Source organism: Alosa pseudoharengus, unplaced genomic scaffold, assembly GCF_046254945.1.
Source record: "Alosa pseudoharengus isolate Yale_2024_CS ecotype anadromous, Long Island Sound unplaced genomic scaffold, YU_APseudo_1.1 YU_APseudo_1.1_scf_9, whole genome shotgun sequence".
NCBI lineage: Eukaryota > Metazoa > Chordata > Actinopteri > Clupeiformes > Clupeidae > Alosa > Alosa pseudoharengus.
This window is the reverse complement of record NW_027468881.1, coordinates 35591122-35606662: the sequence shown is the minus strand read 5'-3', so window position 1 is coordinate 35606662 and position 15541 is coordinate 35591122.

Genomic DNA, 15541 nt, shown 5'->3' with positions numbered 1-15541 from the left:
TGCTACAACCAAAAACACCCAGTAACGTTAAGTTACATGGCTATAATATGAAGCTACCCTGAATGAATTAATAAGATGTTGTTTGCCATTATTATTACCGTATGTGTGGCTTGTGAAGAGACTAACATTACTTCAACTGTGTTGGCTAATATTAGCTGACAAACGTTAGCTGCAACCATAGTCTAGGCTACAACCACCACAAAGCATATTTAATTAGCATTGATGCTAGCTATATGGTCTGCTAATGTCAACCAGCTTGGTATGCTCATTTTAGTTCGTTGTAAAAGTTCGTTTTGTTTCTGTCAGCAGTTCATACCCAGTGAACAAAGAACTATGTTTTCATGAGTCTGTCTTTGTGTATATTTAACATGAACAGTAATTGTAAGTTAATGTTAGCTAACGTTAGTTAGCATTAATGACACAATTGTTAACCTGTTTTGAGGCTGAACGAAATTGGCAGGCAGAATATCCATTCATATCATGAAGGGTAGCTTCTACATCTCTGGGTGGACTTTTAAAATCAGTCTGGATAAAACATTTTAAAAAAAGTTAAAGATACATACCTTACGAAATCGCCTGATTTCCATTGCATGCTGACAGCTGGTGGACTGGACGGTTGAAAGAATAACGATGTTTTTTCGAACTCTCAAATAACTATGCAGCTGTGTTAAAGTCACCCAGGTGCTGGGTATTGTACTCCACGTCAGGTGGGAGAGAGGAGGGGCGCTGTCCTAAACTATCAACCCAACAAGCTGGGTTACAGAAAATAACCCAACATGAGTAAAAACAACCCCACAAAATGCCCTGACAGCCTCAACCCAACGTTTGGGTTGAGAAAATAACCCAGTATTTTTTAGAGTGTGTATATCTGGGCCTCAGAGTTTCCATTCTAACATTAAAATGGATTTCCTTTTGAAAGAGGCTTTTTCTCTGAAATCTATTAAGTACAGCACGCTAAAAAATGTTGCCACCATTGGAATGGTGTTCATTCTGAACATTTTGACATTTCATCTTCACAGTGAAAACAATGAAGAAAGTCCAACCTTGAAGGAATGCAAATGTATTCTATCATGTTAATCAGTAGGTGAGTTTAAGAGAACAATGCACAAGAAAGACCTAGGAGTAAAGAGGAATATACTCTCAAATCCCCTGCTTTGTATTCTCAACTTTATGAAATGTTATACGAGATGACAAAGAGCAAATGGAGGCTTTACAAATAATTCAATACAGGGATGCCAATGTTTGTGGCGGGTGTTTTTGTTCAAATTATTCTCTTTTCTTCTCTTTTTGCTTCCCTTCAAGGTTGACTTTTTCCTCACTGATTTCTTTGTGAAACTAAGATTAAACACTAAAACATGATTATTTTCTATATCTCATTTTACCCATATTTACCAGAGGTGCCAATAAATGTGGATGACATCTTAAATTCAAGAAATGAGCGTCTTCAATATGCAGAATTTAAACGCAATATCCTCTCAGTATCTGAGTCAATTTCAAAGCTGGAGGCAACAACACAAAATGAAAAAGTAGCAATAATCACAACAACTGCTAAACTTGTTTGGGAGTATTTATTGACTAAAGATGTGAGAGTGAATGGTAAAGATGTGAAAATGTAACATAATACTGTAGCGACCGGCTGTCAATCATGGAGTGCCCGCGCTATGTATAACCCCGGGCACGCTCATGGAGTGCCCACGCTATGTATAACCCCGGGCACGCTCATGGAGTGCCCGCGCTATGTATAACCCCGGGCACGCTCATGGTTGGCAGCCAGCCTGGCGAGAGTGGGGCGGAACCCCCGGGAATATAGGCTACTGCAAAAGGAAGTTCGTTCTCTTTTAGGTTCTGGGCCAGACGCGGGCCACTGTGTTTTAATGCCTGTTGGTGTACTTCGCTAATTAGATTAGATTAGAGGTCTTTATTGTCCACTACTGTGGAAATTCGTCTTTGGCCCCACCAAACATGTAACACACACAAGCAAGACTACACAACAGGTACAACATAAAGCAGACACAAACAAAGACTACACAGCAGATACAACAATAACAACATAATGCAAACACACACAAAGACTATACAGCAGATACGACATAGCAAGCACAAACAAGGCTACACAGCAGGTACAACATATGGAGACATGGAAATGTGCAAAAGAAGTTGTCAATAAAATGCATTAAATAATATAAGTTAATCAGTTAATCATAAAACTCATAAATTATATTGATTTAGCAAATTAATAGATGATGGTATAAAAGATTTCTTAAAAATGTTTCTGCTTGATGTAGGTACTCTATATCTTCTTTCTGAAGGGAGTCTTTCAAAAGTGTGATGTAGTGGATGTAAAGGATCCTGGGCTATCTGTAGGGCTTTCCTCAGACACACACACACACCAAACAATTCAAAGGTGTGTATGCCAGAGCTGCAGGTCAGTCTTGCTACACAAAGGATTTAAGATTCTGCTTGGAGTTTGGAGTTTGGTATTAGACAAGAGAAACAGCTCTTCACTTTCAGTTTACACAAAAGTTTCCCTCTCATCTTTAATTAACTTTGGCCTTGCATTGTAAATGTATAAATTCAGTCTGCGTTGCATTTAGATAGCTTTGCTGGAGCCAAATGAAATGTAAATTGCTCTTCTTGGCCTTACTCAAACAAATGATGCTAGACAAGGGACTTAAAGACAAAGCACACTCTTTCTCTTTGGTTGTCTGAGCTTTGTGTGCATAACTGGAAATGGATCTATACGATTTTAGTATTCATGTCAGTAGCCTTCCCCCCACAGAGACGAGTAACATAAACATTGAGCCTATGCAGTGGATGGAGAATATATCCAAGAAACCTGATATCCCTCCTATCTGCTCTACAGTAAATCAGAAGAAGACGACACAAGCTATGACTAAGTCCTGTGACCAAGATTATGTCTGCGAAAGTGGGTTGTTTGATGTGTGGTTCATCAGAACATTTCATGCAATCAAAAGACTGCTTTATGCCTCCAGGTGTGCTTTTGTCAGGCATCCACACACTTTCAGGATAAATGTCACTACTTAGGCACTGCAGAGCAACCTGAACAGCCAAAGCTATTTCTTTCAAGTTTTTGAGGTTCTAACACAGTAATCCCAGTACTGTGGGTTTGCTGCACCTGTACAGGGAAATTCTTCCCCAAATGTCACTCTCAGGCATTCATCTATTTGTTTTATGTCACACTGATTTGTTTTTAGTCCTTTCCTCCTTTCATGAGGACATTTGTTGTACAAAAAAAAAAAAGATAATTCTGTAAAATATTAGACCATGTGGTATTTCCAGACTCAGCTTATAGACCGTTTCAATGACGTAAACAATAACAAACCTTCTACTGTATGTTTGGTCCCAGCGTACTTCCACTGGCACAGGAAGTTAACGGTAACTTGGTGGTAAACAAAATGTCTAGATCTTATTTTTAACAGATTAGATATGAGAAGTTATCAGTAATTGGTTTGAATTTACCCGATCTTAATAAGACACTTCGAAGAAAACACTTTTTAAAGCTTTTGCCTGAGGTTACATATCCCGATCTGTACCATCTCGTACTATCTCGTTACAAAATAGCAAACATCTCGTGACTTATCCCCCCGTACAAAATGCAAATGCTTTTGTTGTGGAGGTCAAGGATTACAACTATTTCTGTTGTGCTATATTATGCTACGTTGTGCTATGCTGTTTCTGTGCATTTTAGAATAACTGAATAGGGATATTAATATTCAGATAGTATATTTATTCATATTGTTTGACTATCGGTGCACACTCCTAAAATAAACAATTTGTTCACTGATTTCACTAGCAACCATGCTATACTGTACCGAACTGAACCGTACTGCTCGGTGGAAACAAGTAATGGAAACACATATAATCAATGGTCATCAATCTCATCGTCTATTGTAGGTTGTTGTAAATGCTGTGTGTAGGATGATATTTAGTGTGGACTTTATGATCATTTTAATTGTTAAATCACAACAGAAAATGCAGAAAAAAATGTCAATCTTTGTGTCCTCTGACAGTACTAAAAAAACAAGACATGTAGCGAGAAAAATAATTAGTGAAAAACTGCAATTATTACAATGAGAACAGGAAACAGCATGCACAATAGTTTTTAAGCAAATTATCCACAATTTATGTTGCTGAAGCATTGTTGCTTCTGACCTCTTTTAGACACAATGAGGTTGAGAAGTAAGTTCAGGAAACTTTCCTTGATATTTATCGATTTCAGCAAGACAGGGGCTGTACATGCAGCTTTATGCTGTGCAGGAGGAGATGTGTACTAATATACAGTATTTCACTTGTGTTCTGCCAGATAGGATCACAAGAGATACAAGATCAGGCTTGTTGGTGCATGGTTTTGCTCACAGATTTATGACAGCATCAGTGGATAGGCACAAATAGCATTCTGGATGCTCAGTGATATACTGCAGTGATATACTGAAGGGTGGAGTCAGACCTAGTGCTAGATGGAGGTCTCTGGTAACTGCCTATGCCAGGAACATCATCCTTATAGAAACAAGCTGATGGCCTGCAATGGATTTTTGATTTAGGTATAGTTCTTCCAGGAAAGAGCAAAAGATCAATTTTTAACCTCAAACATCAAATTTGACCCCCAACTGTACAAGCATTTCAAACATATGCCATTGTCAGTGGATTATCTCTGATGTTCTCCAATGAAAAACTTTACCAACAAACCAACCTTAGCCCTGATATGTTTATAACCCTCAGAGTTGAAAAGGCAAAGAGGATACCCTTCTCTTCTCTGCGTGTGCAATTCACAGAAAGTGGGTTTCACCAGTTAGCCTATACTTCCCGTTTATGTTTAGGCTAGCTATAGGCTAACGGGTGTAATCCACTTCCAGTGAATTATGTTAAAATAGCTTATCTAACTGTAGACGGCAAAGAGTTTTCTTCCCAAAAAGTGTGCATCATGATCTTCATAAACCGAATGAGGAATCACTACAGAAGTTTACTCCTTAGCCAGCCAAGTAGAGGACTGTCATAAGATGTGCACACATCCAAAAATGCTTTTAACACGAATCAATGGATAGTGCCCCAGGGTGTCAAATAAAGTCAGCAGCCGAATTCCCAAAAGGCGGCACAGGGACAATAACAAAGATAAAGTCTCTTTAATGATGAGTCAAGGGACTGAGATGAAGGGGGAAAAGACAATGGAGAGAAACAGTGAAAAGAGGAGCTGATCTACACGTGAGGATCATGTGTACATACTTAGCTACATGTGACTGCAGCGAATGTATACAGACTCTCACCTAGGGACACTGTGGCTGCAGTGGACAATAAGGCCTGGTATGCAGTCAGAATCCTGGAGGAGCAGGTGGAGGAGGAGAGATGGGATGCTTACCTTCATGAAGCAAGACAGAGCTTCCTGCTTGCTGTGGCCCAAATGGGAGATAAAAAGGCCGTCCACATGAATGCTGAGCTGAATGCTGTGAAAACCTTTTTCATTTTCAAAAGGTTTCACATCCATAAGTCATCCACACAGATTCACCAAAAAAAAAAAAAAAAAACCCTAGAGAATAGAATGTGATTGAATAAAGTTGGGGCCATATTGTCACAGTTTTCAAAAAGGTTCCGTCCAAAATGTTCTTGTCTACACGGCAATGTAAGATTTGCATTTCCATAATATTCCACTCTGGTAGTCAGACATTTATAGGTGATGATACACTGAGAAAAACTGAGTAATGTTGGTGGCCAGTTTCCCATTGATGTTGGGCAACATATTTTATAATCATCAGTGGGCATTTCACTTCACTTAACTTGGAGCATGAACGCAATCCATATTGATCCAAATGGTAAATTTTTAAAATAATATCTTATATAATACACTGTTGTATTTTTAATATAAAAGTTATTATTATTATTATTATTATTATTATAGTTAATTTAGAGTTGCAGTTTGCATATGTTTATGGTAATAGTTATTCTGTTAATTCTATTTAGTATATTGTTAATTAAAAAAAACAAAAAAAACATTTTATTTATAAGTGCTTCAAGTCACCCAAGGACACTGCAAATAAAAAGTTCAAGGACATTTTACATTACATACAGATAGAAGCAAAAACACAAATGACACAATTAGATTACATCAGATATACTGTACAATTGAAAGTTAAAGGACGCTGTGCATTAGGCCTACATACAAACAGTGACGCAGACATGCAGAAGACTGCACACCAGAGAAAACTTTACCATATATTGTGCATTTTTTTATATGTTTATATATTTATATTTAATTTTGGGGGATTTTTATGCCTTTAACGTGACAGGACAGTGGAGTGAGTGACAGGAAGTGAGTGGGTGAGAGAGATGGGGTGGGATCGGGAAATGACCTGGGCCTGATTCAATCCCGGTTCCCCGTGGGCACGTGGACCTGGATATAGTACAGGCACTGTTACACCCCAGCACCCACCATAAACTGTTCATTTGAATGTTTATTGACGTCGTCATAAGTCGCAGTGGACAAAAGTGTCTGCTGTGAACCATAAACATACACATACAAATGCAGGCTGAAACTGGTATGATGTGCCACACAGCTTAAACTAGTGCAGCTGATAAAGGGTGTGTTGGATTTGCAGTGTGTGTGCATGAGGAAGCATTGACAATATTCAGTGTTATTGGTGGAGCCAAGAGGTGGAGGGCCCCTAAATGTAATCTTGCTCAGGGTCCCAAAAAGGCTTGAGCTGGCTCTGACTGCAAGGCTGCAAAAATGTGTTTAAATTAGGAGTCAATTTTTTAATTGACCCCTAATTTAAGGAGCTAGCCAACTGATACTAATAGTCATGTGCAGTATTGCATTGAATTTTATAATATATTTTATTTAAAACTTAGACCTGGCAAACATCTGTGTTTCCAGGTAGCAGATGAGCTGGAGAAAATAGAGGGTTTCCAGATAAATGAAATATTACTTAAATGTAGGCACGGTTTATTTAAAGGAATTATCCGGAGTAAAATGCACTTTCGATTGTCGATTGCCGAGTGTGGAGTAACATGCTCTGGAAATTCACAATTTCGTCGCCGTTTTTTTTTTTAAAAACATAGTCCAGTAGTCCAACTTCATTTCGATTTCGAAAAAAAAAACGGCGACGAAATTGTGAATTTCCAGAGCGTGTTACTCCACACTCGGCAATCGACTCCTACGGACTTTCCCCTAAAGAGGGCAGCTGCAGCAGCAACATTTCCGGAAAGGTACTGGCTTGATGAAATTCATTCTGGACTATCTATCCGACCACATAAAGACCTCGGGATACTTCGGTTTGGCTTTAGGGACCCTCTACTCACTACCACGTAAGTGTAATGTTGTTTGGAACTGTAGAAGAGGTATAAAAATAGCGTTTTGTAGCGGCAAAATGACATGCCCGGGTCACTTCCAGGCTAACGAGTTTTGACTAAAAACGGTAAAATCGAACTTTCTCAAAACACATCCGAATGACATGATTTTGATGTCAACTCAACGTATGTACTCCCAATCATCCGTAAATTAATCTAAAGTGCATTTTACTCCGGATAATTCCTTTAATTGTATATGATGATCTTGCATCTTTATTCATCAAAGCTGATCATTGTGAGCTAAGATGGACAGTGTTTGTTGGACTTATTGGTGAAAATAATACCAATGCTGTATCTTAGTTTTATAGTTTTGATATTTTCACAGGACAGTATAACATATAACCAGAGCAGCACCCCTTTCTAGAGGCTAATTAATGGGTCTAATTTACAGCAGTTTGATCCACCAAACATGCAAATACTCACTGTGAATGACCTAATTCATGTAAATGTTGCTTACATCAAATGAGGCCACACATTGCTTTTGAATTATTCAGTGATAATGCAGCCCTTCAAATACTGGGCCTATTTCTAGAGTGCTAATTAATGAAGATGAGAGGACTGCACTAGTAGTGGCTCTCACCCTTGCATACTGCAATAATGCTACTAATAATACATTTTTACATTTAATTTAATAATTCTAATAATGTTCATCATTCTTTAGTGAATAAGGCAACAAGGTGCACAATAAAAAAAAAACTTCATTTGGTCATATAAATAGATAACCAATAGTACTACAGACAAAAGTAGAGCTAAAAGTGAGTATGAAGACTGAGTTGGTTACCTTAAAGGGAGGATTTCACAGCCACCTGTATTTGCACTAGCATATCACAGATGGATCAGGAGACTCATGCTGACAAGCTAATAATTGTACCTACTCACCCTTCAACCCCTCCCCTCCCCTTTGGAACTATAATACATTTTTTCATAGCTAATATGTATCTGTGACATGTAGCAAGATATGGCACCGATGAATAGGTTACACATTTGCTGTTTCTGAATGGTTTGTTTGCCGGGTACCTCTTCGTAGCCTAATCTGAAACCCTCACGGCTGAGAGACTGTCCTAACATCGCTTCGTTTTCCAAACACAGTGAGCATTTTAATGAGCCCACGCTGAGCCGCGAGTACACAGCAGGCAGCCCAAATGCCTTCTGATGCGGAGCCCTGGCAGCCAGGTATAGGCGCGTCGCGGAGGGGGTCACTCGTCTGCGCGGGAGCACGAGGTATACTGTACGCAGCCCTGACAGCAGGGCCGAATGGCCTCGGAGAGGCGCATTGTTTAGGGTGGCGAGAGATTAGTGGAGTCAGCGCCGCTGGCTGAGCCTGATATCAGCAGCTCAGGATTTACAGCTCCGCCCGGTGCAATTGGCCTCGGCGCCAGGGTGCAAACTCAGGGGTTGACAGATGGGTTTATACCGGCACAAGGGAGCAGGAGGAATATTAAATCTCACGATCTGTGTTTACTCCTTGAATAAAAAAACATGTTTGCCTCACCACCTTAGAGCCAGTGTAACACTGATGGATACTGCCGTTCATTATGTAGGCCAGTGGTTCTCAAACTGTGGTACGAGTACCACTGGTGGTACGCAAACTCTCCAAGGTGTCTTTTCATAAAGACTTGACAACGCAAAACAGTATGTACAATGTAAAATATACAGTTGAATTGGCCTATACACACCTGTATTTTAATGCCGGTCATAATGGTGGTACTTTGAGAGCCAATTGTTTTCGTGGGTGGTACTCATTGTGAAAAGTTTGAGAACCCTGATGTAGGCTATAGCTTGATCAGGTTATGTACCGGAAGTAGCACTGAGGGACCAGTTTGCACAGAGGTACAGTAGGCCTACAATGTTCTTCAGCAGAGGAAAGTCTCACCCATGTCACTTGTTTTTGGTGAAAGTAAAAAAGGATGATAAAGATAACAATACATTTTACCAAATTAATTTTTTTTGTATTTCTTGCTATTCCTTTCCAGGCTGTGAATGATCTAAAATAAATAACTCTAAATAATGACACCTGATTATGGCTGCATTTCTCTAATCGAGTAAAATTACCTAGAACACACTCAAAGCACCATAGCCAACAACAGTAGTTTTTATTATTTATGCAAATTTTATTTTAGTATTTTGGAAGATGCTAATGTTGTTAATTCCGTGGCATGGATTCATGCCTGAGCTCATTCTGGAGTCAGGTAGGTGAATGGAGAAGCCATCATACCCGGATGAACTCTCCAGGGACAGTCAGAGACTGTCCCAAGCCTGAATGCAGCCCTAGATGCTGCCAGATTTATTCCCAAGCCTGAATGCAGCCCTCGATGCTGCCAGATTTATTACCAAGAAACAACAGCTGCAGGTGAAGCATAAAGTGGGTTTGTGTTCCCGGGCCAATTAGTGTGCTGAGATGAATGAAGAACTGCACCTAATCAGACTAGGGCCATTCCCTCTTTCAGCAAATAAAACAAGATTGAGAGTGGACTAAAAGCTGTAATGAAAGAGGGAATTCATGTTGAACACACATTTCAGCCCATCAACTGTGGGCTTGGTAATACAAATAAATAAATAAATGTAAACGCATATGAACATAATTAAAGGATGTAATTCTTAAGAGGGGATAAAATAGCCTATATGTCCCAGTAGATGTGTCCATCTTTTTATATGTGTAAAGCATTTCTGCAGGTCAGCAAAATGGTCAAAACTAAATGTGAAACGCATAAAAAATAGAACAAAGTACTGGATATAAAGCAATACACTTGTTTGCAATAGAGTGAAATACTTTGGTCATTGGTATTTTGTTTCTATAGAACATAATACTAATATTTGGATATTGTGTGTTTCAATGTAATATGTTTGGGTCCTTTACTGACTCACACCACATACCTTTGTTACTATGACTGTTACAATGTTACATGCACCAATAGTGCGCAAATCTATTACAGCATGCTGGTGTGGTGTGTGCAGCAGCAGCTTCAGCAGTGGTTTGCCTCAGGTGTTGTCGAGCCCCAGTTGCTACAGTGTGAGACTGTAAATGGCAGCTGCCTCACTGCACCCTCCTCTGAGCGCTCCTGAGGCAGAGCAGAGCCTGGCTTACAGCAACTGATGTTGGCACGGCACACACGTTGGCCACGTTTGGAAATGCCATTAAACGACCCTTTCCCCCGTCCCTCATATCTCATGGCATTTCTCTGCTGGTCTCGGTGGGTCAGGAATCCTTGTGGCTCCAGGAGGAAGTTCTTCCATGAGACTGTGGGGAAATCAACATGGTATTGTGAGCAGCGTTATATAATGTAATACAGACTATATTTCTCACACTGGGCTGCATGGCTTTGTGGATTGTAACCAGGCAGATTAGTTTGTAGCAGGCTTGTGCAAGAGTGTCAGTAACTTCATGCGTTACCTCACCTTTTCCTTAATCACTGTGGATGATGAAACTGCCACTGTTCTTTAGATGGCAATGTGGGACCATGTATAATGCCAGAATCAGAATTATGGGATATATACAGTGCTGCTGCATATTTTCTCCTCTACAACTGTTACAATGGAATGCCAGAATTTTAAAGACCCTGTAAACCAAATTGACTTGAATTGATTTTAAATCAAGTCAAGATTTGTTTGGAAACACATTGTGTAGGTTAGAAAGCAACAAGCATGTGCTTTATGCAGTAGATTAGGACTTTGTCCCAACTGGGTGTGGCTTCAGCACAGTCAGTGGATCTATCCACAGCATTTGAGAGCAGAGCAGTAGTTTTCTCATGATTGAAACCTAATTTAATATATTGGCAATGTTTTTATTCATTCAGATTGTGTAGTTGGTTAATTACACCCTTATCTATGGTGTGACAAACAAATGCATATTTATTCTAGGTTTAAAGGGTCTTTAAAATTATATTTAGTGTGGCTGAATAGTGCATGCGGAACTTCCATGCCATCATGTAAATCTCATTTCAAAGTTAATGATGAGTGAAGCTCAGTGATCCTTTAATTTTGAATGAAGGCAGTTTATAATGGCAGGGGAGCAAATTCAGTCATGTGAGCCACAAAGATGAGTCTGATGGAAATGAGATGCTTTGGGTTTGACAAAGTTGTTGAGTAAGGGATGAAAGGCCTGATATAAACAGATGTAGCTCTCTCTGCCTGGCTAATTAGTTGGCTAGTTGCTCATCCTGGCTATTCAGCCCCCCCCACACACTATTTTATCATGCCCACCCCCCACACACACTATTTTATCATGCCCACAACTCACCAAAGAGCATCTCACCCCAACTGAATGGATGAACAAATCCCTGAGGTCATCTTCAGTTGGGCATTCCTGACCTCGCTAAATAATTAACAACAGTAAAGAAACATTATCCAAACATTACCTACTTTCTCAGCTACTGGCTCATCATTTGTAAGAATCAATAATGTAGGTGCCAGATGTTTGATTATTGTATGTGAATTGTATGTTTAATTAATAATTAATTAGAAATGTCAATATGCTAACAAACTTAGTATTTTGTATTTTTAAATGTAAGAAAGTGATTTAATTTAAGTTTAGATAGTGTCATTATTACACTGTAGGCCTAGTGGTGATATGTTTGTTTAAATAGGTGCATGTCACTTTAAGAACGTTAGTTTTAGATGAGGACCTGATAGAATATAAGATGGTGTATGGTGTGAGAAGTTAGGAGTTCCACGTTTTTTCTGACCGTGTCGGTCGTGTCATGTCATGTTGTGTTGTGATATTGTATTATCTAGGATACTATAAAGTTTAGTAGATACCTGGATGCAATATCTGTTCATGTTGCATTTGTTACAATAAACAAGGATTAACCTTTTATAAAAACACACGTCAGCCATAGGACTCCACTTAGATTGGTTTTGTTTATTGGAAACGGACCTACATATAACATCTGCATAGCTAGCAGAGAAATTGACAGAACATTGAGCACTAGTGAGAACAGGCACGCTCAACTTCCAATCTGAGAGTAATTTCGGGTGCGAGTTATAAAGTGACTGTCAAATTGTAGTAGAAAAAACACACTCTCAAGTTTTTTCTCATTGCTTATTTATTGATCAATGGCATGTCATTAATCAATAAATAAGCAATGAGAAAAAAATTGAGAGTGCGGTTTTTCTACTATAATAGAACATTGAGCACTCCAACAAGGCAATGAGCATATCTATCTATATCATCACTCACCAGACCTTCACCTCTGTTTGCTGTAGTTGCTTGCCAGTTCCCACTTTTACAGTCTGTTTTATAACTGTTGCATCAGCAGTATTGCAGCTACATTGATAATATGTCTGCAATACTTCTAAAGAACATGTAAGCTGCCTGGCTTCCTTTTTTGAAAAGAAAAGAGATGCATGAGATTAGAAAAAGAGAGGCTTTGAGAAGACCACTGAGACGGGCCCACCGGGGCCCCTGTAAAGTTTCAGAGAGAAACCACAGAGACTGACATGCATCCCTGCTGCCATTTCAACTGGAAGCTTTCTTTACTCTTTGCATCCATGCATCAACCTATGCAGTCATACATGCACTGTGTATCCATCATCTATCAACATTTATCAAACTTACAAACCATTAAACCAGCCCAGTCACTATTTACTCAACACTCACTGTTCACCTGTCAGAGTCAACTGATACTGTGATCACTTCTTACAGTAGCTACAACCTAAAAGCCAGTATTGTGGATGTAAATGTTTTTGTAAAATTTAACATGATGATCCATATTAAATTATCTACAGATGAGAATTACACAATGTCATGTTAATGTTGGTGCTTTAATGTGATTTTATCAATGCCTATAACGTTTTAGAAGGACTTGACATTTTGTTAATTATTCTGTGCCAGCTGAAAGGCTCCATAATTCATCATTCATAATATTTAAATGTCAGACAAGAAAATCTTTTGCCATTTTCCTTAGCAAAAAAGACAGAAATGACTACATATTTATATTTAGTAGATAGTATTGTCTCTGTCTGTAAATGCATCTAAATTTAACCATTATTATTTTTATTAATTTTTGTAAGAGTAGGAACAGAGAAGCATAGGGGAAAAGATAAAGAGGACATAGGGGCAAGTATTCATGTAACACCACTTTTGATTGGAACTACATCTTCAGGATGTAAGCTTTTTTGCATATGAGTAATACCGGTAATTCATTTTCAAAATGAGTAAGAATTAACATAAAAATGAGACAGCTATCTGAATGTAGTAGAAGTAAATACCAACGTGGCTAAATATTAGACACTGATCAAAACAAAGATACATCACTTAGACCCCTCAGCATTTAAAATATACATCACTTAGACCCCTCAGCATTCAAAAGATACATCACTTAGATCCCTCAGCATTCAAAAGTTGGACTTCTGTCTGTCTGAAATCCCATCAGCCCAGTGGCTTTCTGAAGAGAGAGAGAACGAGAGAATGATAATGAGGAGAAGAGGAAGGCGATGGGTGGATGTATTTTTATGTTGCATAAGACGGGCTGATCAAAGGCCTGTGTCTATGATCATCTTTTCTGGGCCTCCAGACTGTGAGAAATCCAATAATACACGGCCATTGAGAGGGCAGCCCAGCTCCACTCGCATGCACTTGCCTATTCACAAACAGCATACAAAGGAATCCATAAATATTTTTCAAAAGTATTTGAGACTGGCAGGACTTGGAGAGCAATGACACAGACAATGCATCATTTTCAGTTAGCGCATTGAAGCTTTGCCTCTGCCATCTCACATTGAAAAATGAGGGCCATTCTTTAATAAATCTGACAGCGTATCAGCCATTACCAGATGAGAGATCACTTTTATGTGTTGCTTTGTTTGTGCGATGCACTTCACTTGTGTTTAGTACCCAAATCAGATGAGCAGGACTTGGCTCTAATGCTTTTCCATAAATGCCCCTTTATTCCTTCACAGTATCAGTGCTCACTTGTTGGCGACATGCAAAGTGCATCCCATAGCAACACAAGTGCTTGGATAAGGCTGTGTTGTTCTCTCCGATTTTATTAAAATGCTGAAATGTGGGTGGCATCCGAGTTTTGACAGCCACACAAATCCAATCAGGAGTCTCGAGTTTCCCTCCTTCAGTCGGAATAATGAGTTTCTCCTCCCTGCAGTTTTATGTTTCCATTGCCACATTTGTATTCTACCCCCATGCCTGTCAGGCTCTAAGGATCTGACATGTCACCCAGTGGGAGTTTGCTGACAAAATGAACACTTAGAAGAGTAGCAGTCCCATAGATAAGAAATTACAGGTCTTCGGGGAATGAAAAATCTGACTGGTTCATAGGATGAGAAAAGGAAATAAACAACAGAATGGATAAATTAATATGGTTAAACACAAACAAACAAACAAACAAACAAACACATATGCACATACCAGACATATACATGGTTCTAGCGTTCCATCATTACATTTCACAAAAAGTTAACAAGGTTATATGACATTAGTAATACATACATGAGTGCAAATATAAGTTGGGTCAAAATGTCAAAACTTCTTAAATGATTGTAAAAAAAGTACATTTGAGCTGATATGTATATGGTGCACAGAATTCATTTCTATCCATTTGGAAACATTTGTGGTGACTAAAATGGTAGAGTTGTGTTGCCGCTGGATAGTGCAAAACCAAAGAAGAGTTTAAAAAAAAAGGTCTTTGATTCAAATAAAGCTTTACCTGGAGTGATTATTCATGAGTTCTTGGAAAAGCCCCAAAGCTGCAGATAATATCCATGGACAACTAACACCAACAGCATTCATTTTTTACAATGAATGATAACCCATATCTTGGATTCAGTACAACAACATTTCACACCAACCCGCTGATTATACCTCTGCACTTACCACTGTCAAGATCAAAGGTTCACTGTTTACATAGTTTTCAAGCCCAACTCTCTGAAGAGCTCTCAATAGTTGAGTTTCCTTCTGCGTGAGTGGTAGAGGAAGTGTAAGTGCCACTAAGGCTCAGGTGGCGTCACGTGTCTCTCGGCTCACATGCCTGCCCAGGCACTCTTCCATGCTACATTGCCTCCTCCTGGCTTTCGGGGATGTGCCACGCCACCAGTGTTGCCACAGTTACCTTGAAAAAGTAATCTGATTACTGATTACTGATTACTCCTTTAAAAAGTAACTTAGTTAATTTACTGATTACTTGATTTTAAAAGTAACTATGTTAGATTACAAGTTACTTTATTAGTTACT